Genomic DNA, 24829 nt, shown 5'->3' on the forward strand with positions numbered 1-24829 from the left:
CTGCTTTTATGATGCCTTGAACAAAAGATAATTGTCTAACTCTGCTTCAAGGTATTTGTTTTTTATTTTTACCCTATAGGAATTTGAAAATAAGGTTGCTTTCTATGAGGTAAATAAGTGAAATATGAAAGCAATGGATTAAGTTGGTGATGTCAAGGTGAAATTAGGAAGTTGGTATTCACAGAATCAAAAAGTTTTACAAACATTCAAAATTCCAATGGAACGATTTGGGTTTAGTGTAGGTAGTCAGGACTGGCAGAAACATGGCATATTTAGTAAACCTAACCGTAATCAATTATATCTACTCTGTTAAGAGTTTATGTAAACAGAAAAAGAATGATTAGCATGGAGTACTAAAAGAGCAATGTAAAGAGCAATATGTGTTAGCAACCCTGACTAGCACTGGGAGACATTGATTTGGGCCAGTAACCATAGAACTGTGTTTTGATGCAACTTAAGAGCAGTTTATTAGGCAAAATTGTTAGCCACCATTTTTAGCTCTGATTCTACAAAGTTACTTTCTGGGTTACAATTTGTCTTCTCTATACATAAATATTGGGAACAAATTCTCTGAACTGAGAAGTTATTACACTGTCACTATATTTCACTATGAATTTAATTTTTTGCTTTTAAAAATAGATAAAAGAAAATCTCCAGCCAAGAGCAAGACCCCTTGATAAATCACTTCACGAAATGACTTGAAATATAAAATTGCTTTAGATTTGGAATACAAAATCCCTAAGGATTCTTTCACATTCTCAATGATATCATTGTGTAATCAAGAAGTACTACCCAGAGCATGTGCTGGCAAATTATATATGAAAAATATATGGTAAATATTTTATGCTTTGTCATATGGTTACTATGGCAACTATTTAACTCTGACCAAGGAGGAATAAAACTACCTCAAAGAATATGGACAGCCATATTCCAATAAAACTTCATTGGAAGAGCTTCTAAGAAGTTACATAGCTTAATTATCAAATGGTATCATTATCATTAAAAACTCCAGGGACTTAGAAAAACTTTGTGGTTTTGAAACAGGGTTTTACTATATAGCTCAGGTTGGTCTCAAACTCATGATCTTCCTTGCCTCAATATAACCCAAAGTGCTAGCTAAAGGCATGTGCTACAATACCTTGCTAGAAAATATTCTTTAATTCTGTTTTTAAAAAGTTTGCAGTATTCGACCTTTCTCCTACATCACAATGTTGGAAGTCTTTTAAGAAAGAGAAAAGGAATGTTAAAAACTTTTGTCAAAGAGCAGGCATGGCTGCACACTTGTGACTTCCAAACACCGAACAGTCCTAGTGATATTTAAAGAGAACATTTTCCCATTCTATCTAGAATTTCCAGGCGCTGACCTAAGAGAAAGCAGGGCTTCAAGCAGTCAGCTATCTGCTTGCATACTTACGGAGAGTGCTGTAAGCTGGCCTGACCTCAGGAAGTCATGCTGGAGTGTGTTATCTGTGAACTCCAGCCTCACCATGGCCAGCTTCAGCAGCCTGGATCCCGGGCCCAGAGGAGGCCCTGAAGAACAGGGTGGTGAGAGCCCACCATCCCATCACCTTTGAAACACAGCAGCTGCAACAAGAGAGGGCACATTTGAAAATAAGAACACTGCAGCTGTGGCAACCAGCTCTGGTTTGATTAGCTTAAGGCAAAGGAGGTATGCTTTTATTTCGATGAGGCTAAACAAGAAAATTTAAGATGTAGATGGATACTTGCAATATTCTCCCTTTCAGATGAGTGTGTGTGTGTGTATGTGTGTGTGCCTGTGTGTGCGTGCAAAGTGTGCATAAGCATGCACATGCACATACACCAGTCCTGGGGCTTGAACTCAGGGCCTGAGCACTGTCCTTGGGTTTTTTTTGTTTGCTTTGTTTTTTGCTCAAGGCTAGTGCTCTACCACTTGAGCCACAGCTCTACTTCCAGCACTGACTTTCCTGTACTAGCTGGCGTGGAACTAGGATTCTCAGATCTCAGCCTCCTGATAGCTAGGATTATAGGCGTGAGACATTGGAACCTAGCTCCTTTCAGGGTTTCTTCTTTTTTTCTTTTTTTAAGATGACTATAATATGCAAATCAAGAAGAATCCATAAATAGGAGAAAAAGATTTCAAGGCACTTAGAGCACACCAGTCACCAAGACTGGAGCCCACTTATTCACCTGTATTTTTGTTGAATTGTAAAAGAGGAGACTTTGACATCAGATCATTTAAATATTAAAAGAACTGTCAAAGGAATTAAAAGAAGTAAACACATGTACTCTCATAAGTTTTAAGAACTGTTGTGTTGATTTGGACTTACAATGATACTTCACTTTCTAAAAATGTTAGAAGGATGGTGCTTATCACAAGTACTACCAGGAAGTTTACTGGAAGTTGATAGTTATAATTTGGTAGGTCACAGTATTTTCTCAAATATTCTTTAATCCTTTTTAACCCATGAAGTCAGAGTTTTAAGTAGAAAACTAACTTCTACTAGAATTGAAAGACTTTCTGTAGTCATAAACTAAACTTATAAGCCACAAGCATGAGTTCTTGCATGAAGTCTTTTTTGTTTTTTAGATGGTGGTACTGAGGTTGGAATTCAGCCTCACCCTCACTACAAGTGCATCCAACCTAAATGAAGTCTTTATGTCAACTAAGACAACTCATATTAAAAACATCCAACAATAAATTAGTCATTAACAAAACCAACTAGTAGAATTGTTTTTAAAAGTTGCCATTTATAATATCCATGCTTGACAACCATGTAAACAGTTCATGTTTTTAATATTTTGTTTACGAATGTCATCGTTTTAATGTGGCACATTAAATGTTAAGTGTCACCTATTAAGTACTGCATAAATTCATTCTAAATGCCTGTTATGAGTTGAACTGCGTGCCCCCTAAAAGAAACTGGAGTCCTAAAATTTGGTACTGGTGAATGTAATTTTATTTTGAAATAGAGTCTTTAAAGGTGTAATAAAGTTAAGATGAGGTCATACTGGAGTGTTTGGGCATTTAATTAAATAGCTGATAAAATGAGATGTGAAAACACAATGTACTCAGTTGCCATCCTTTCTTGCTTTGGCTCATGCTCCCATTCCCTAATGCATGTTAAACACTGTTTTGGGCATTGTGAAGGATACTGACAGTCCTCCTAGGTTTTGAGAAAAAGATCTGAGAATTTTTCAGTGTCAGAAGGGATGAGCTATTCTACATTTCAATGAGTGAACAGGTAAAACTTGCTGTCTTGTTTCCCATTCACCAAAGAATTCATGTCCTGTTCATAGATTATAAAGAGATGGAAATGTGAGCTAGAATATGACTTTTTTTAGGTTTCAATAATTTTTTTAAGGGTAACTCATGGAAGAGAGCAGGAGAAACCACACACCAGAAAGCAGGTGTGATCTAATTGGTACCAGGTGTCTAGCACTAGAGGCACTGAACAGCCTTTCTGCTCTCCACAGGGCTGGGCAATCAGCCATGGCCAATCCCTAGAATACTGTAATGGTGGACTGCACAGACCAGAAGTTCTGTGGTTCTTGCTTCTATAGCAACAACTGGGCCTCTGTGGGACAATGATCTCTTAGAACTTTAAGCCCTTATACAGTTGGAGACTAGAACATCAGGTAACATCCTCCAACAAAGAGGACTTAAAGGTATCTATTTGCTTAAGCAGCTTACTAGACCTTCAGGTTACGTTTTAGAGAAGGTATTTTTCTTAGTGTGGCTATATTAAATACTCTTCAACTACACATACATTATTGAGGAAGAGAGAATAAAATTCTAACTAATGTTGTATTATCAAATGAGTTTTCTAGGTATGTGCTGTGATCAGGGGACAAATCACCAAAGCTGTAGACTTCCCTCACACAGAAAGGGCCTGTAGCAGCCAGTAGGTTCTTTCAATGAGGGAAAGAAATCTACCTTTTCTCTATAGGGATGCAAATAATGGGAAACTAAGAGGGAGCACGGAGACCTAAGAAATTATGAGTCATTTATGTCAGAAATTGACCAAGCTTTACAGAAATCTGACGTTATTATCAGCTATCTTATTTAAATGCCAGAAACAGCAAAGAACACAAATGGTAGAGATTAAAGGAAGGAAATAAAAAGTGAAAGCACCCATTTGGGAAATCTCTCAGATTCTGTTAATTGAATTGACATGTATAAATTCCTTCCACATTAATTCAATCCCCAATTCCTACTTGTAGCTAATAAACTACCTGGTCATCATTTTATATCAGCAGATGTCCTCTGATTTCTAAGGTATCCTCTGAAACCTTAGCTAGGGAAGTCCCTCAGTTATAAACTTTTCTTCTTCTATAAGAAAAAAAATCATCAATTCTTAACAGAATGAACCAAGAAGAAAATATATTTCCAGTGACAGATGGGCAGATGAAATTATGTCAGGAAAATAAGTTAAACAAGGTTATTGAGCAATAAAAATACCATGTATATTTGGAATTTTTATGAATGTAATGTTTAAATTACAATTACAATTACAAATGTGTTTTAAAGAGATTATTCAACTAAAAGATACTGAAATCTGCCAGTAGCAGTTACCCTATATTCCCAGAACAAAAAGAACAAACTTTCCTCCTCCTCTTCCTCCCCACCCTCCTCCTTCTTTTTCTTCTTCTCCCCAATCCTTTGGCAGTACTGGGGTTTGAACGTAGGGCCTCACACTGACTAGGCAGTTTCTTATATCACATGGACCAAGTTCTCACTCCCAAACTTGAGGAGAGTTTAAATCTCCTAACTTTCCTTAATATCAACAAAGTTTGGTCTGACTAATAACAAACAGTGGTAGATACATATGCATTACTGAGAATGTCACTATTTCCATGATCCCAGGTGCCAGAAGCTGAAGCCACCTCCCTGAAAGTCAAAATTTCAAGACAAATGCATTATTATGGACAATAAGACAATAAGACAAGCATGATTGTGGGGAACACGGTGACCCTAGTAACCCTATTTTCTGGGGACAGCTGAGGTGTCTCTTCCCTCCTGTGCTACAAGAGGTAGTAAATTTACAAAAGTTTATTCTCTACTCTGCTTATGAGGTAATTCTTATAAGGATACAAAAAGGAAAAAAAATTATCTATCTAAGGCCAGCCTACAGAAGCAAATGGCTTTGATACTTTAAACTATAGTCCATGAACCATCATCATTATGAGGGAACTTGACAGGAATGAAGAATCTGGGTACCAAGAGTCTTTTTTTTCTTTTAGCCAGTCCTGGGGCCTTGAACTCAGGGCCTGAGCACTGCCCCTGACTTTTTTTTGCTCAAGGATAGCACTCTACCTCGAGTCACAGTGCCACTTCTAGCTGTTTTCTATATATGTGGTGCTGGGGAGTCGAACCCAGGGCTTCACGTATACGAGGCAAACACTCTTGCCACTAGGCCATATTCCCAGCCCCCAAGAATCTTGATGTGCAATTAAAAACTGAGAAATACTCTGGATAGAATAAAAATGCTATTCCTCTCTGCATCAAGAATTTGTCTCCCTAGTTAGGAGAGACATCTTAGGGATCAGTGAAGTAACATAGGCCAATAGAAGGATAATATGAACATTACAATGAATTATAGCAACTGATTGTATAATTCACTTACAGAAACTAATCCTCAGTCAATATTTATAAGCAAGTAATCAAGCAAACAAACAAATGGGAAAGAGAAGCCTCTTCTTTTCAACAAAATGCCAACTTGTATAAGGAACGAATTATGCAATCCATCATTTTGCAAGGATATTATTTAATTGATACAGGCAATAATGTCTGGAATCCTAAAGCCATGGGATTAAAAAGTTGTTGGGAATAGATATTTACATCATTGTATAGTATTTTCTACAGAGAAACTATAATTTTATGTATATATTATTTTATGTTATAAATTTATGAATTATAAAGGGAAAAGACAATTTTACAGGGGAAATCTAATGAATACCACCCAAATCAAGTGCTCAAAGTTAACCACACCAGTAATGGCACAATCTGAAATCATGTACATCCTGGGGTGATATACTAATGAAGATACAATATCACCTGTGTGACATTTCTACCCAGACCATCTATTCTAACTCTCTAATCATGGAGAAGTATAAAATAAGCTAATATTGAGAGTCATTTTACAAAACAAATGATATATACTTTTAAATAGTATTAATGTCAATGAAAGATGGAAAAAGATTAAAGAAACATGACAACTAAATGTAATGTGGGATCCTGGACTGTTTGTTTGACAGGGACTTCATTATTATTATTGGTATAAAAGATGGACATCATTGAGACAGATCTGCACATGAGACAATACTATTCTATCACGGCTACAGTTCCTGAATGTGTCCATTGTATCTCCTTGGGTGATACATATTCAAATATTTAGAAGTGTCCTATCTATAACTTATTTTTAAATGATTCAGTGAAAATTAGAATAATATGTACACATACAAAGAAGTAAAGCCTATGTGGCAACTGTAAGTGAGGGATTTATGGTTGCTCATTAAAATACTACCACCACTTTTCCATAAGCTTTGAATTTATCAAATATAAAATTAGATACAAGAAAGTAAAAGATGGGAAAGCAATACAATAGCAAATGTTCCTCATCCTACAACTGTTTTGCAGAAGTATTTTATCAGAAATGGTATCCCCTTCACTAAAATGGTATTGAGATCTCTTTTTTTCCCCTCTAAAAGATCTTTTCCTTTCTTTGTTTTTTGAAAATATGTCTCCTAAGTTCTTTTACAGCATGATATAGGCCATGTTCTTAGCACTGAAATAAGGCAGGGAACAAGACAGAGTCATTACTCTCTTCAAACTTACATTCTAATAGAAAGAAATGGGCAGTAATCAAAATAAGTAAGTCAGACATAATAACAGTTATCAAGGAGAAACTTCAGGGCAATGGTATTTAAAACAAGGAGGTTAGAAAAAGACTAGTCTGGTGACATTTAACAAGACCTGAAGGAAGCAAGGGACTAAACTGTACAGGTAGGTAACTAATTCAAGAGTGTACCAACAAATACAAAGTGTAAAGGCACTGAAGCAGAATGTTATAGGGTGCAGTGGACAGAACAAAGGGATAGACATAAGGAATGAAATGTGAGATTAGGCAGCCACTCCTGGGCCACTAGTGAGACATCACCGTTTACTCATACAAGCGGATCACTGTGTCTACCTTTTCTAACTATTCAACATCGTTTTTCCAGACAGACAAGCAGTTCCAGAACTAGAGGACCCTGGGGAAAATGCGGCCAAGTTTGCTCTATAGAGACATTCCATTCCAATGTCCCTTAGTCATCTCAGATGATAGGTGAAGCCTTCCTCATACACACTCTTTTTTCTGTCCATCATGGCAGGGATAGAGCAGTAGAGCTATTCATATAATGGCAGACAGGAAGCAGAGAAAGGTACATATAGCAAGGGGCCAGGGGAAAATATAGTCCCAAGGACACACCCCATAACGCTACGTCTACAGCTATGCCTCACCTTTACCTCTCACTACCTCCCAATAATAATCTATCAAAGGAGTAATCCACAGACCAGAGACTTTATAACCTAATCGTCTCTGGAAATGTCAGAGAGAGAGGGCTTCAGGTTTGCTAAGGAGGCACTCTACCACTTGTGATATGCCTCTACTACCTTTTTATACTAGTTATTTTCCAGGTAGAGTCTTGCTGTTGTGTTCAGGCTGGCTTGGGCTATGGCTCCCCCTACTTGTGCTTCCCCATGTCACTGTACCCAGCCACTGTACCTCCCTTGTATCTAGGCTACCAGTGTGAGGAGCACAGTGCTCAGCTTTTGTTTAAGAAGGAATCTTGTGAATGCTCCTGCCTGGGCTAGCCTGGAAACATGCTTTTGAGGTAGCTAGGATTATGGGTTTGAGCCAATATATTCAGCTTGTCTAAATAAGCTGGAAATCAAAATTAATAAAAAGTCCACCCTTTCTCAAATAATAACATAACATGGGTTCTTAAACCATAACATTCCACCAACACCCCTCACAAAGTTATGTCCATTTCCTAATGCAAAATGTGTTGGACCCCCTGCCAAGATTCACTGTAGTCTTAATAGTTCCAACACTGTTTAATCTTAGTCCACAGTTCCTTTGGGTACTCACAGCAAACACTTAGCTATGATCTATAAAATAAAACTAGAAAGTAACATACTTCTAAGATACAAGGCAGGCAGTAAACATTATATTCCAGAAGAGATGGGAGAGAAGTACGAAAGGATCAAATCAAAGCACAACTGAAACCCAAACGTTAAATCCTGGAATTCTATATCCAGTATCCAAGGACACATTGTGATGACATGATGTGAACTCCAATTGTCTGGGGAAGCACTGCCCCTATGGTCTTGCTGTTTGCAGCTCCCATGGCCTCTATCTCATTGAGAGTTAGTCTTATAGAGGCTCAATGACTTTACTCATTTGACTGGATTTTTTCTTCTCAGCAGACACTTCACATTCCTGCCATCTCCCAATATCCTGGGGTTTCCACTGCATTTTAGGCTTCACTCTCACAGTTTTGCATACACTGCCTTCTTGGAGGCTCTTTGCAAAGAATTTGACCTCGCTATACATTGTGTGTGTGACCTCCCAGGCCTTCCTCTGAAATCTTGGTGGAACCCTCCACGGTCTCTTAACTCCCAAATTCTGACAAACAGCAAAACCAGCACCAAATAAATAACACCAACTTCTGCCACCAGCTCATGTGGCATCCAGGACCACTTGGATCATGGCTGCAGTGGCCCATGAGCACCTGAGCAGTTGAACCTGGGAAACCATTCCCTAGATGGCTCTAAGGGAGCAGAATATCTCTGCAACTACTTCTCAAAGGAATGACTTTCAAATTAGTTTACAATTTTATATTTGAAGCCTGGGATAGGAAGAGTCTGGCCAATTCCTGAGATGCTCTCAAGGTTTCTTTCCTGGGTCCTAGTGCATAGTTCTCAGCTTCTTTCTAAGGGTGTTAATCTCTTTAACACCTCCACATCCACAACTTCCACCTCACCGCTGTTCTGGCTAAACTGCATGTTTTGCAAATAGTTCATTATTTGTTTTTGTTTTTGCTCCTGAATCTTATTATAAACTTGGCTTAAAGTAGCCAGCAGTATCAAATACCACAGCTTGAATACTATGTGGTCTTGAAGTTTTCTCTGCCAAGTTAATTTGTCCATTGGTTTTGAATTCAGCCACTATCAAAGTTTGAAAACATGGACAAAACATGGGTGATTTCTTTGTCAGAATGTGACATGAAGGTCCTCTAGTCCAGTTCCTAGGAGAGTCCTTGTTCCAGGTTTAAACCTCATGAGCTTAGTACTTAGTATCTGCACTCCTGCAGACATTGTCATCTTTGCTACCAGAACTACCCAATAAGCTCTGCTTCCAGCGTCTAGGGCTTTCCAGCCTGCTTCCACACTCCACCTGAAAATCAATTCCTATGGCTTAACAATCACATGGTGAGGTCTACTCACAACAGTGCCCCACTGCTCTGTACTAATTCTTTCTAGTAGGACTTTTGGCAGTTGCAACTTAAATAAGGAGAAAGGACTCCTTTTAGAAAGCTGTTAACATGGTGGCCAGGAAACAAAGAAAAGGAGATTCCTGCTGGCTTTCTCTCTTTTTTTTTTTTTTTTCCTATCTTGGCCCACAGTCCATTGGATGGTACATGCACATTCTGGGTGGGTCTTTCCCCTTCATTAATAATGTCTGGAAATGCTCACATAGACACAATAACAGGTGTGCTTTATTAATCTCTTTAGTATCTTCAAATTCAATCTAGCTCACTAACACAAAAGTAATCACCACACTGAGTGCCAGTATGTCTCGCCAATAATCCCAGCTACTCAGGAGGCTGAGACATGAGGATCTTGGTTTGAAGCCAGACTGGGCAGGAAAGTCCGTGAGACTCTTATCTCCAATAAACTACTCAGAACAAGCCAGAAGTGGTGCTGTAGCTCAAGTGGTAGAGCTCTAGCCTTGAGCACAAACAGGCTCAGGGACAGCACCTAGGCCCTGAGACCAAGCCCCAGGACCAGCAAAAAAAAACACCAAACCAGGGCTGGGGATATGGCCTAGTGGCAAGAGAGCTTGCCTCGTATACATGAGGCCCTGGGTTCGATTCCCCAGCACCACATATACAGAAAACGGCCAGAAGTGGCGCTGTGGCTCAAGTGGCAGAGTGCTAGCCTTGAGCAAAAGGAAGCCAGGGACAGTGCTCAGGCCCTGAGTCCAAGGACCAGGACTGGCAAAAAAAAAAACACCAAACCAAAAACAAACAAACAAACAAAACACAGACTTGTACAAACACATTATAAAAAAAACAAGTTACATTAGCTAACACGGACAGAACAGTCTTCCAGATATGTATACCTTACTGAAATCATTATGGTCTCAAAAAATAAGCAGCCTAAAATAATCAGGTTAAAACTTTTAAGTACCTATACTTGTTTACAGAATGCCTACATTAAGTTATTATAAGATCCATCTCAATTTCAAAATCAAACAGAATGCAAACAAAACATGTTAGAGAAATTAAGAAACAATAAGCAAACAATAGTTTTAGGAAATGAAAATATGACTTTTACACAGATATATATTGAATAGGTGTTAAAATTTTATTTGGCTCATTAATGTAGAATACAGAAAGATGGCCATTTGGTTCTATGAAGCACAGCAATGACAAGTATGCAATCAATGTAAGACAGAAGAGTGAAATTAGATTGCTAATTTAGTTATAAAACCAGTTAAGTCTATAGCTTTTGGGGGAATATCTTCTCTATCACACAGAAATCATTTCCAACTTTCACATCTACAAATTAACATCTAACTACAGAAATAGGTCTCAATGGACAAACCACAGTGATCCTTAGTTAGGCCTGTTTGAAAATGTTCCAGGATAACAATCATCCTTGTGCCTCATCCCTCACATACATTTCCTAAACATTTTACTATGAAACCAAACCTTGGCTACACAAAACTCTCACAGTAGGCTACTTTTGATAGGGGCATGGCCTAAATTACCCTTAAAATGCTTGCTTTAGTGCTAGCTTGTGGACCAGGGCTGAGTGGCCATCCTCTCTTTCCCCCAACAATGCTGTGAAATCACTGGGCTTTGGGTTTTCTTTCTTGTCTTAAAAAAAAAAAAATTAGTAAAACATGGTTGGTGTCTATTCTGCTGCACCAGAAAATCTGCTGCCTAATCTGTGTTTAGTCATTTCCACCAACAAATTCCTTTACTGTTTTTCTTCTTTCAAAATAATCCACTTGTGTGAACACTAATAACGCCAACCTTTCCAGCAAAGAATGAAATAATTCCTCCAACATACATGCATCTAGAAGTTTGGAATCATAGTTTGGTATTAAGTATTACATCATGTAGCATGAATGGCTAATCTCTCCAACCACCCATCCTTTATCCCAACATTAAGAAGCCCACCAAACACACTCCATATTTAGAATCAATAGCTTAATAGTCTCTATGAAGCCAATTATGAAACAAAATAGAAACTTTTCCAAGACTTTTAAGGAGTCAGATACATGATAGTGGGTCTTAAATCGAGATTATTTTGTTTCATAGCTCATAGGTTTAATCATTATGTTAAAGAAGACAGAAAAACTAAACTACATCAAACAGATATATTACCATTAACTGCCACCACCATTAATTATATCATCATCATCATAATCATCTCCACATTTACCACTACTATATGCAGGTATTATTCTAAGTAATGAATATATGAAAAGCTCATTTGTTTCTCACCAAAATCCTACTAGGTTAAGTATTACTATTATTCTCAATTTATAGAAGCATCAGTCAAAACAGAGAGGGCAAGTACTCTTGCCCAACATCACAAAGCTAGTAAAATGCAAGGCTGGGATATAGAATGGACAGACTGGCTCCCGTGTCTACAAAGCTCCCCATGTTACTCCTAACAAGTCTTAAGTACAGTGAGTGTCAACCACCCTCTTTCTCCACATCTCTAAGGTTGGAAAGCACCACATGAAAGCATATGACCATAACTAAATGCTCATTAATATAATCAAGATGAAAAGTTTTCACTTAGCCTTGTTAAGAGGGTAAACTTAAAGCAAAACAGTGTACTTAAGCAAAATTTCATCCAAGATGAATTTCTTAAAAAAACAAAAACAAAAACAACTGTCTTCTGGAAAGTTAACTCAATTCATAATAAATGAGGTGTTACAGCAGCCTTGCAAAAACATCCTTCCATAGAAATTATTCTTGTTTTTTGTAATCTTGGAGTTTCTCAGAGTTCTCTGAGACTGAGGGTGGTTAAAGGAGAGGAGAGGATCCTGGCTCCCCAGCTCACTTTCAAATCAGTAGCTCTGTTTATATATTTTATATTGTGTCTGCTCGATGCGAGTCTGGCTCCGTTGAGAATTTGATCTAGGTGGGCAGCCCTTTACAACTATGCATGCCTTCCCCATTACTTCCCCGCCTCTGAGGAGCTCATCTTCAAGCATTTCTCCTTTTCCTTCATTAATTCCTGTTTACCCAAGCCCCAGTCATTCCCTTGCCTAACTGCCTTCATTCTCCTCTGTCAACAATAATCACCACCATTAACTGTGCATCAAACTTACATGGGAGCTCTGGATTAAATGTTTTTACATCAATGACTTCAGGACATGTTTCAACTCTCCTGAATTAAATTTTACTACCTACCCATTCCACCGAGGAGAAACCCAAGGTTTAATTTCCCACTGTTCAACAGGTGTTGGAGATAGGGTGAAAAATGAGTTAGCCAATGCCAATCATGTTTCAATTTCCACCAAAAATCTATTCAAGACACAATCTCTTATTATTTTTTTTTTTTGCAGTACTGGGGTTTGAACTTAGGGTTTTGTCCTTGCTAGTCTGGCCCTTTATCACTTGAGCTATAGCCCTAGCCCATTTTGCTTTAAATTTTTTTCAGATAAGGTCTGTCATTTTTTGCCCAGGCTGGCAGAAATTTGCAATCCATATGTCTCCTCTTTCTATGTCTCTAGTAGCTGGGATTATAGGTATCTACCATTATACTCAGCTTCAAGATTCAATCTCTTATTTTTTTATGTGATAGAGGGGAAAAGATGGATGGGAATACAGTGTGAACATATGTGGAAATGTAACAATGAAATCTTTACCCCTGTAAAACTATTATAAGCTAATAATGCTTAACTGACAGTGCTGGGATTTGAACTTACGTTTTCTCAATTGCTAGCCAGGTGCTCTACCACTAAGCTATACCCATGGTCCTTTTTTTTTGCATTTGGTGCTGTTGAGATAAAATCTTGTAACATTTTCTGCATAGGATGGACTGGAATTGTGGTCCTCTCAGTCTTTGCCTCTTATGGAATTGGGATGACAGGTGCATGCTACCATGTCTAGCTACTAGTTGAAGACTTGGTTGTATGACCTCAAGCTATGATCCTTCTGATCTCAGCCTCCCCAGTAGCTAGTATTACAGGCATCAGCCATAGGTGCCTGGCAAGACTGAACTGAGAAGAAGAAAATACATGTAAGAACCACTTTTTCTTCTGTAACAATCCTTTATAGCAGCTCTTACTGGTGTCATCTGCTCATGCAGATGAATGCCCACTAAATCTCTTGTTCTTCCAGGCATACATGTATGCATGGCCCCCCAATTAGAATGTTTCTCACAAAAGCATCACCTCTGTTGCTTTGTCTATACCCCTACTCTCTCAAAGTAGAAATATTTGGGGGTAAGAGAAAGGTGAGGTTCAATCATCAATATAAAGAACCCTGGCCAGTACACCCGGAGCCAGTAAACTCACGATACCCAGGTTTCGTTTGGGGCAGTCCCTTGAAGAAGATGCTGGCATTCCCCTCTCTGTTCCCTCACCTCTCTGTGCTAAAAGGCAGCTTTCTAAGACATTTGTATCTTCTACCGGGGCTCTGGGAGCAGGTTGAGCTCACTCACACAGTAAAGTGAACATGAAAATGGGCAGTTGATGAGATAAGGTCCTATTTTTCTTGCCCTTTAGGTAGGACACTCCTAAAGTGTGTAGCAAAATTCCTGGAGTTTCTAGAAGACTGAGCTCTATTCACAAAACCTCCAGTAGTAGCTCACAGAAATGTAGTAGTCTTCCTTTTCTTTTCCTTTCCTCTCTCCAACCCTCCTTCTAATAAAATCTAAAACTCTCAAAATAAAACTATCCACAATGGTTACTTCTGCATTAGGTCTTGGAACAGCAAGACCTTTTACTTGCTAGGGTGCCTCTCTGGCCTCTGCAGTAATAATGTCAGCTACAGAAATCCTCTTTGCCTGAAGTCAACTTTTTCAAGATGGTCAGCATGCAATGTCTGAGAGGCTGGGGTATAAAGACCAGGCTAGCTCAGCTAATGTTAAATTCTAAAGGATCGTTCAAGCTCCAGAGCTCTTCATGGGGCTGACCCCACAGCTCAACTTCTCCTCTGCCCCCTATGTTTCCTTGCAATTCTTCTTGCACATAGAATAGCATCTCAGAATCTTCTTCCCATGAAACCCAACCTGTGAAAGTATATTTTACATTTTATTAATGCCCAAATGCTCTCATACTAAGGAACGTTACCTGTGGAAGCAGGGACATTCTTTTGATGTTACAAGACCAAGAAGTGATAGAGCCAAAAAAAGAAGCCAACGATCTAATAAAATGGGAATGAGGCAGATACCAGCCAATTATGTATGAGATGCAGTTTCAGTTTCTGAACAAAACAAGCAATACATAAAAGGTCGGCACAGCCAGTGAAACTGAAAGCTGAGAAGACAGATGAGGTAGCCACAGAAGACACGGAAAGAGAAACATCTTAGGAAGAAAACAACAGCAGTCTTGTGGAAAGGGGAGAAGCAGATTGAACAGACTAAATACTACCCAGCCCAAAATCATGGAGCAGTCATCTGAGAAAGGGTCTACTATCCCAAGAAATTACATCCAGTCCACACCAGCAGGCCCACAGTATGACAAGGGCAAACAAATAACATGCTGGGAATTCCCACCAAGTAAGCTCAAGGTTGAATCAACGCTACTGCGGAAGCCAGGAAGATTCCCATGGTGTTTCTGCTGGGCAGGGCCTTTACTGAGAACTTTCCCAGCAAATGAAAGCCAGAGAGCACACAACCCTGCCCGCCCCCCCCCCCCCCACCCGGAGAAAAGCTAGGGATGTTCTGCTCTGCTCTGCCCAAGGTTACTCCCAACATCATTTCATTGCATCATTTCTTCTGCTGAGCTATCATTTCCAGGAGAAGTGCTTAGAGTAAGGAAAAGAGGGTGATTGAAATTTAAGATAAACTCATCAGAAGAGGAGCTACAGAGAAGATGAATCTGAGAAAGACCAAAAGGGTTATAAGGCTCTGTAAAGAGGAATCAGAAGTCAGTCTTACAGGGATCTGAAGAAAATATAGGGAGAAAGGGAAGTACCATGAGCAGGAACAAGGCTGATGCCCAAGGTTCTTCCAGCCAGGAGGCAGGTATGGCTGAGGATGAGAGAGGGGCTTTCACTTGTAGTATAGGAGAAGCCAAGGGGACGTGATTGAGTAGAATGACATCATCTCACATTCCTAATCCCCATCCTCAAGATGGATATATTGGGCTGGGGATATGGCCTAGTGGCAAGAGTGCCTGCCTCGTATACATGAAGCCCTGGGTTCGATTCCCCAGCACCACAAATACAGAAAATGGCCAGAAGTGGTGCTGTGGCTTAAGTGGCAGAGTGCTAGCTTTGAGCAAAAAGAAGCCAGGGACAGTGCTCAGGCCCTGAGTCCAAGGCCCAGGACTGGCCAAAAAAAAAAAAAAAGATGGATATCTTTCCACAGTATTTATATGGTAAGTTACATATACTGTTTATTTACTATTGACCCCTTAGGGTGTAAGCTCTGTGAGGGCAGGTATTTTCTGTCTGTCTGTCTGTCTGTCTGTCTGTATGTATGTATGTATGTATGTATATGTATATATGTGTGTGTATATATATATGTGTATATATATATATATATATAATGTTCACTGATGTAGTCATTCCCTCAGTGTCTAGAACTTAGTGGATAGTCAATATTTATTGAATGAATCAATTGTTTATCTTCAGAAGTACCTGGAACTCTTTCCTAAATGGAATTTAGAGAATAATGTTTCTCCATCTAGCTACAAAAATAATTTGGATTCACCAGTAAGAAACAAATGTGTCCTTTTTTTTTTCTTTTGCCAGTCCTGGGGCTTGAACTCAAGACCTGGGCACTGACTCTCAGTTTCTTTGTACTCAAGGCAAGTGTTCTACCACTTGAACCACAGCACCAGCTTCTAGCTTTTTCTGAGTAGTTTACTGGAGATAAAAGTCTCACAGACTTTCCTGCCTCGCTTTGAACCATGATACTAAGATCTCAGCCTCCTGAGTAGCTATGATTATATAAGCATGTGCCACCAGTATCCAGCTAAATGTGTCCTTTTATATAAAAGTTTGTAACAAACCAATAGTTTATTACCTCAAAAGTCTTAAAAGTCAGCTTAGGTGGCTTTTCCTAACACTTATGTTTCCAGATCTATCCACATTCTCAAAGCAGAACTAAACTGATCTATGCTTTCAACACAAAAAAGAAGTAGGAAAAACATCTTTGAAATATAATTAAGAAAAATGAAGATATGTTGATACTGGAGGGAGAGTAAAGAAGGCTGTTTGTGTGACTGTGTGTGTGTGTGTGTATGCACATGTGGAAGTGGGGGATTGGAAGCAGCCCAGTATGCATGGCAGGGGAGAAGTAGAGGACTGTGGTTCTCCTTCTTTGCTTGTAATGCTCTCTCCCACCTTTCAAATTCAGAAGCCCTTGTGGGCTATATTATACCAATCTTTAGTTTCCCTGATTCTCCATTGCTTCATTGTAATGAATTACCTTCCAAATCACACCTTCCAGAGGTTAAAGACTAGACTGGCCACTCTGTCTTTGCGCAATGCCTGGATCACAGTGGGCCCCCAGTGAACCTCAGCACTCACTGCCTGTGGAGCTCTCATTTTCTACAGAGAGAGAGAGAGAGAGAGAGAGAGAGAGAGATGGCTGCAGCCATCCTTCTAAAGTAATACTCATGGAGAGGTCACACAGAGAGTCTCAGATCATCACCAAACATAGTCTTCAGATGATTCTAGCCCCCAGCTCTGAGTCTACACTATGAGGCCGCACATCTAGACGATGCCAAATTCTCTACTTAAGATACTGTAGGAACTAGGATGCCTTATCACTCAGCATCAGACAATCAGACCACTGTCATTGATATACTCCTGTCTACTTCTAAATGAAACATACCAAACTTTTCACACTTAAAAGAAGAAGGGAAGCCAGGAGTGGTAGTGTATACCTGTAATCCTACTTGGGAGGAGGCAAAAAAATATCCCAGGCAAATTAAATATGAGATACTGTCTGAAACAAACTAAAAGCAAAAGGACTCAGGTTCCTTGAGCTAAAGCTCAAGTGGTAAGAGTTTTTCAGATATAAGTATAATTTTTATAGTACAATTTTTAAAAAAGATGTGAATGTTTCTATTTCCTGGATAGAACACAGAGAACCTGGAAATTTCCACTTCCCCACAAACTGTGCCTCTTGAGGAGGGGGGCTATAGCTTGTCTTCAGTGATTCATCCCTATCTCCCTCCACTCCACCTACCCATCTTATCCTCTCTGCTCTCTTAATGGCTGTCATTACGAACTATCCACTCTATTAGATGACCCTACCCATGCTCCGCATCTCCAAAGATATTTCCCAAGAAATTCTCTGCTTTGTTTATATCAACTTTTGCACTCTAGTGGATAATCCCCATTAGCTTACACATATACCCTAATTCTGTCTTAAGAATAATGGACTTTGCTTTTCTGACAGACACAACCCATTTTTCTTTGTTACTATTTGCAGCAAATGTTTTCCTTAGCATCACCGAACTCTTCATCTTGCCTAGACTAATGACAACATCTTCACCTGCAACTACCCTCTCTCCCTTGATGAACCTGCTTCATGTGCCACCCAGAATCTCTCACCTCTTTCTCCTCATTTACCTCCACCCTTTGGTTTATAATGCTCCAAATGCTTTCATGTTTCCTTCTTTCAACTTGACCTCTTGATATTGGGTGCCAAGGGACATATTTTGGACCATCTTCTCTCCATCTTTCTACTCATGCTACTGATTATCTAATTTAGCACTTAAATGCTGCCTCAATGCTTTCAAATTCCAGAACCCTCTCTCCTTACCTCCACATTATTTTATATAATTCTTTGTTCTCTATAGTCCCCCTATGTCTGCTGTAAAAAATTACCAGACTCGGTGGCTTAAAACAACATGAAGTTATTATCTTATAGGTTAGATATGAATTTCTCTGAGCTAAAATAAAAGTCACTGTTGGGAGGACTATGTTCTATTCGTGATGCTTCAGGAGAAAAATCACATCCTTGCCATGCCTATCCACATCCCTTGGTCCATCTTCAAAATCATAATGTTGCATCTCTGATCATTCTTTCCATAGTCACATTTGGCTCAGACCACCATGGGAAAGACAGGGAGTTGGGCAAATAGGTTGAGGCGACTCAGGTAATTTGGGAAAATTTTGCCATCTCAAGATTAACTTTACCATATTTGTCAAGGCCCTCAGGCCAGCTAAGGTGATACAATAGGTTATGGGGACTAGGATATGGACATCTTTGGTGGCCACTCTTCTGTCTACCACATTCTGCATCTACAGGTGATGTCTAACGAAAAGACATCTTAAACTCAGTATTTGCAAACTGACCTCTAATTCTTCCACCACAGGTATCTCTATCTTCAGCCTTCTGCATCTTAGCTGATTTGCAGCTCCATCCTTATTTAGTTATCATTCTTATTTAGTTATCAGGTCTGACTGTAAATCATCTTTGACCCCTCCCCCTTACTTCCCCCATCTTTCTCTCTCTTCCTTTCTTTCTCTCTCACAAATACAACACACATATTTCTATACATACTAATTTAAGGGAGTACCATAAGAACTGAAACTAATAAAACTTAAGCTTAACACACACTGGTTGCTATCAACAGGTTTAAGGCTAGCGAAAGAATTAAGGGAATTAAAGGGGAGAGAGGGAGAGAAAGAAGAAAGAGGAAAGTGAGGAATAGAGAGATGGAGGAAAGAAGGAATATGAATGAGTGAATTTTGGAGCCAAAATTTTATTTTAGAAATAAAACTCATAAATAAAACTATTTTAGAAAGAAAATCCAAACATTATGGAGGAGAAAACTGAAGCTCAGAGACAGTAAGCAACTATCTAACCTCCTAGTGATGTGATATTCTGGCTATCAATTATCGCACAATAAAAAAGTGAAAACTATATTTCTGCTACTTCTATAGGCATTAAAATGTTTGTTTAATGAGTTGATTCTCTATTTCAAAGGGCGAGATCTAGCATGGATGCTCACATACACACACAGATATTGCCTACCAGCCACAAGGCTTGTCCCAACTAGAACAAGATGTTTCACTTCAGATGGAACGTTCTGGATAGGCAACAATCCACAAAAAGCTTTGCCATACATCTTGTATCCTCAAGAGTGACTTCAGAGGATTGTTTAGGTCATAACTGCACAAAGGACAAGCTTGCGACACAACACATGAAATCAAAGGGCTTACTGGGTAAAACGAGAAGGTGTCTAACTAGATTTAATAGAGAAAAATAACTACCAACACAACAATCTTGACCAAAAAAAAACCTGTATTGCAGATATGCATTTGTTGCCAGCAGAATGGCAAAAGTAAAGGACAGCATATTTTAAGAGAAGATAAATAAGTTATTTTGAATGAGGTTCTCATACAAGTACAAAAGACAGCAGGACCTGAAGTAAAATACTTTCTAAATTTAACACATCATCACCTTCTAGGTTTGTTTTTTTGAAATACCTACAACAGGAATGAAAAACAGCACAATAATTCAGATCCATATTTAAAACACGAGGCAAGCAGTCATATATTGGGCATTTCTTAAGACAGCCTTCCATTCACTTGTGAGCAGCTGGCAACTCAAAAAAAAAAATCACAAAACTGGTTTATTAAGGCAATATACACAGAGTGACTTACTCAATGGGAAAGCATCACTGTTACACAGAAGGAGAAAATAAGTCTATTTTTAGAACTACCAATCAACTTCCCTCACCATGGTTACAGGCTATGTCTCATAACTTTCTAGAATCACAGATCATTGAAAATGACCTTGGTAGTCATTTAGAACAAATCTCCTATTTTATACACAGAGAAAGCAAAGCTAAGAGATGTAGGGAAGACTGACATCACAACCAGGAATCAAGTCCCAAGTCTACTTGTTCCTAAGGAATAATGCAAAATTATTATGATCATGATTATTATTAGAACTGGGGTTTGAACTTGGGGCTTTATGTTTGGTAGGCAGGCAATCTACTATATGAACACCTTTTCATATGTTTGTTTTGGTGGGTTGGTTTTGTTTTGTTTGGCTTTAGTTATTTTTTTTTGATAGGGTCTCACATTTTTGTTCAGGGCTAGCCTTGGACTGCAATTCTCTTATCTACAGCCTCCTGGGTAGCTGGGATTATGAATATGGAACCACCACACTAGGATTATTTGCTGAGATGGGATCTTTCTTTTTGCCCAGGCTGGCCTCAACTGCAATCACCCTGATCTATTCCTCTCAAATAGCTAGAATTACAAGTATGAACCACTCTACCCTGCCTCATACATTGGAATCTTAACTTCCAGTGTGATGATATCAGAAGATGAAGCCGGTTCCTTTTATGAAAGAGAATGGGGGTAAGGCCAGGGCTGAAGGCTCTAAATGACACTCTGTAATTTGGACTTTTCTTTCTGACAAGGAGGGCATGGAGAAGCCATAGTCTTATTTTCATAAGATAGGACTGTGACACAAGAATTCTAAGGGGCAAGATGATGGTAGGAAGAGTCCCTGTGGAAATTAACATAAAAAACAAATAATGAGCCTCTGATTTAAATAAGTGGCTATGAAGTAGACAAAATGATCTTAAGGAAATAAAGGCAGATGCCTATTTTAAGACTGAATAGTGGGAAGATAAAGGGGAGAATTTACTCTTAATCTTCTGACTTTACAGTTTATTGTCTCTTAGAAGAAGTTGTTAGCATACTTTTAATATATATAAAACATTTTTAGGCTTCTAAAATCAACTTTGTAATAATATTAACACAACTAACATTTGAACTCAAGCCTATGATTTTTGAGTAGATCAAATCATTAATCTATCATAAGATTAATGCTAAATCATTCAAGTTTTTTAAGGACAGGCACTCTAAATTTTTCTAGAATACTGGCAAAGGAAAAGAAATCTGGCTACACAGAAACTTTGTAAGTAAGTACTATCTTTCTGCATAAGCATATACAGAACAATAATAACAAATAAAGGAATAGACCTGAAGAATCCAGAAAGCATCCACATTGATCTCTCATTCAAAAAAAAAACCAGAGGGGCTGGGGATATAGCCTAGTGGCAAGAGTGCCTGCCTCGGATACACGAGGCCCTAGGTTCGATTCCCCAGCACCACATATACAGAAAACGGCCAGAAGCGGCGCTGTGGCTCAAGTGGCAGAGTGCTAGCCTTGAGCGGGAAGAAGCCAGGGACGGTGCTCCGGCCCTGAGTCCAAGGCCCAGGACTGGCCAAAAAAAAAACAAAGAAAAAAAAAAAAACAGAAGAAAACAGAAGCCTCTTGAATAAAAAGACACCAAATTCTCATTCATTCATCACTTCCTCCATCAGATGCCATCTGAATTCTTTATAAAAAAGATCATTTTTTTCCCTATCTTTGCTCCCCTGTACCTCATCTCTGGGAACATAGAAATCCAACGGAACCCCTTCTTCATGGGCTGTATCTACTAAACAGGTATACTAACATCAGAAAAATTATCTAAGGTGCTTCTCAGATTGCTACAAAATGAAGATGTTTACCTATGAGTCACAGTGAAAGTGTGCCTAGCTTGTAGCCACAATTCTTAAACCTATTTGCAAGCTGATATCAAATCTGATATATCAGTGTGTCAATCATATTTGTCTATATACACATTATTACTCAGATACTAGTATTTTTTTAAGCTCTCAAATGATTCTAACATGCAACCAGAGTTGAGAACCAACCATTAGTCAGACTTTGCTTTGCTAAGTGTGGTCTGCAGACCAGCAGTATCCCCTGGGAACATGACAGTCCTCTCTGAGAACAATTGAGTCAGAACCTGCAAGGTACTGCTATTCCCAGTGATGGATGTGTACCATCATGGGTGAGAAGCACTAAGGTCTTGAATCAAGTGAACAAACTCTAAAATTTAATGAGACAGACTAATCCCTCATTGTAAAGACCTATAATCCCAATACTTAGGGGGCTGAGGGAGGGAATATCCAAGTTTGATTCCAGACTGTCTCAAAAACAAATCACACACTGGTCCAGTCACATAAATATGTATGAATATATAACAATCCTCCAAAAACCAGCCAGAATGCTACAGTCCAGTCTTAGCACTGTATGAAGCAGGACCCTGGCTCAAGGTGAACAGTCTTTAAGCAGATCACTTAAATATCTGATTCATGAGGGCAGATAAATCTACAGAAGCAAAAAATGGAACTTTGGAGATACTATTTTTTTTCTTAAATCTAGTTCATTTTTTTTAATTTCCAAAAGCTTTCCTCTGATATCTAAAGCATTTTGTCTCATCTATGCAACTAACTTTCCTTCTTTCAAGTACACAAAATCTTTGAGGTCTGAAGCCTAATAAGTCTTCTAACCTGGGGAACTGATATGCAGTAGGCCCCCTTACTCATGGATTTAACTCACATGATTTTGACCAAGCATGGTTAAAAAAAAAAAAGCAATATTGTAATAATCTCTTTAAAAATCAAGAGATTTCCAAAACAAAACATTAAATTCCCATGGGCGTTTGACAGTTGCTGTGTGATTAGTTGGGTGTTCTTGCCCTTAATTTTATGAAAATATGCCTCCCCAAAAGAATGGTAAACTTAATAATGAAAATTTTAGGTTTGTTGAAAGGAGGTATATCTTTAGCAGAAGTTGGCAGCATTATGGGAAAAATAAATCAAACATTTCAGTACAGAACCAAACTCCTGAGTATTTGTAAGTTTTCATCCACTGCAGTCTCCTTAGAACTATACACCTGCAGATACCAACAATCCACTATAGTCCCATCTCTTTTTCCATCTTTTGCTTGCTATGCACTTGTCTAAGAATTCATTAACACAGAAACTAATGAGTTATGAAAACTGCTAGTGATCTTAGTTATAAACTGCAAATTTTGCTAGTGGTGAGTACCACAGCTGAGAAAGCCAAGAGTAAAACCAAGGAAGACAGAAAACTGGAGGGTAATCTGAGGGTACAGATGTACCTGAAGAGGCATCAATAAAACCAAATGTAATTACGTTCAAATTCACTTGAACTTGAGCTCTAAAATTACCCCATAGGAAATTCAAGATAAGTAGTTTCTGCAAAACAAAAAGAAAGAAATACTAGCTCTTTGACAGGCATTGACATTATTTAATGGTCATTTGAATGACCTCTCCCTTTTTTTTCTTCCTATTCTCCTGACCGGAAAGACTCCACATTAGTTCACATCTGAGAATACAGATACATATCTGACTTGAAATAGAAACAGTAAGAATAGGATGGGAAGAATGAAAAAGGTATTTAGGAAGCAGAAACGAAGATGTTTAAATACTACTTAGCCAGAGGAGCTAGCCTGTACTGCATCAGGAGCATCTGGGAGCTTTTTAAAATGACTGATTCCCAGGGACCCACCAAAGCCAAGTAAATCAGAGCTTTGGGCAAGGAAGTCATTTGAAGTTGCAAAATGCTCCTCCAAAGATTCTGAGACAGAAAGAGTGCTAGAATCACAGTAGTGAGGGAAAATTCTAACTTCAAAGCTATAAGGTTTCCTAACTTTTAATCTACACAGGTCTAAGGATCTGATACATGTAAATCTTCTCCAATTTCCTTATTACACTGAATTACTTTTCTCTTCCTAATTTTTTTTTTTTATTGATGAAGCATATTTATTTAGGCTGTGGCTTGGTATATTCCAATTCTTTGGATGCAAGCATGGGAAAAAGTAGAGACTGACATTGAATTTTACCGATACACAGTGAGTACTACTCCCATATCTTTTTTTTTTTTTTTTTTTTTTTCTCAAATTTTTATTGTCAAACTGATGTACAGAGAGGTTACAGTATCATACGTTGGGCATTGGATACATTTCTTGTACTGTTTGTTACCTTGTCCCTCATGCCCCCCTCCCTCCCCCCTTTCCCCCCCCCCCCCAGTGTTCAGTTCACTTACACCAGACAGTTTTGCAAGTATTGCTTTTGTCGTTATTTCTCTTTTTTTACCCTGTGTCTCTCAAATTTGGTATTCCCTTTCAATTTCCTACTTCCAATACCAGTAAACACGGTTTCCAATATACTCAGATAAGATTACAGAGATAGTGTAGGTACAACCATAGGAAGGTGATACAAGAGCATTCTCTTCCTAATTTTATTTTTCATCTAAGTAACAGATCAAAATTATTTAAAAACCCAAAGTGCACTATTAGGCTTAAAATTTTAAAACAATAATACCTTGTGCCTCACTCTCCACTCATGCTCAAAGGCAAATGACACAGAAACATTTTAGCTGTTTCTTCTGATACTTAATTCTATACCCATAAACAATATGTATGTTGAATGAATTTATTAATCTTAGACATTTATTAATATATTTATGAATGTGTCATCATAAGCCAGCTTACTAATCTAAAAGTCATATTAATGTTTTTTCCCCCATTCTCCACTGCAATCAAGT

General features: G+C 38.6%; 1 protein-coding gene across 3 annotated transcripts in view; it reads right to left on the reverse strand.

The window, feature by feature from the left end:
* Pcgf5 (polycomb group ring finger 5) overlaps positions 1 to 24829 on the reverse strand; it is a 94476-nt gene that overhangs the window by 58070 nt on the left and 11577 nt on the right. For 2 of the 3 annotated variants that reach the window (XM_048338723.1, XM_048338719.1), the window contains exon 2: positions 1415 to 1584. The exons of the other annotated variant lie outside the window; for it this stretch is intronic. The gene's annotated coding sequence lies outside the window, so the exon portion shown is untranslated. The remainder of the gene's footprint in view (positions 1 to 1414; positions 1585 to 24829) is intronic. 3 annotated transcript variants of the gene reach the window in all.

The sequence above is a fragment of the Perognathus longimembris genome, chromosome 2, assembly GCF_023159225.1.
Source record: "Perognathus longimembris pacificus isolate PPM17 chromosome 2, ASM2315922v1, whole genome shotgun sequence".
Lineage (NCBI taxonomy): Eukaryota > Metazoa > Chordata > Mammalia > Rodentia > Heteromyidae > Perognathus > Perognathus longimembris.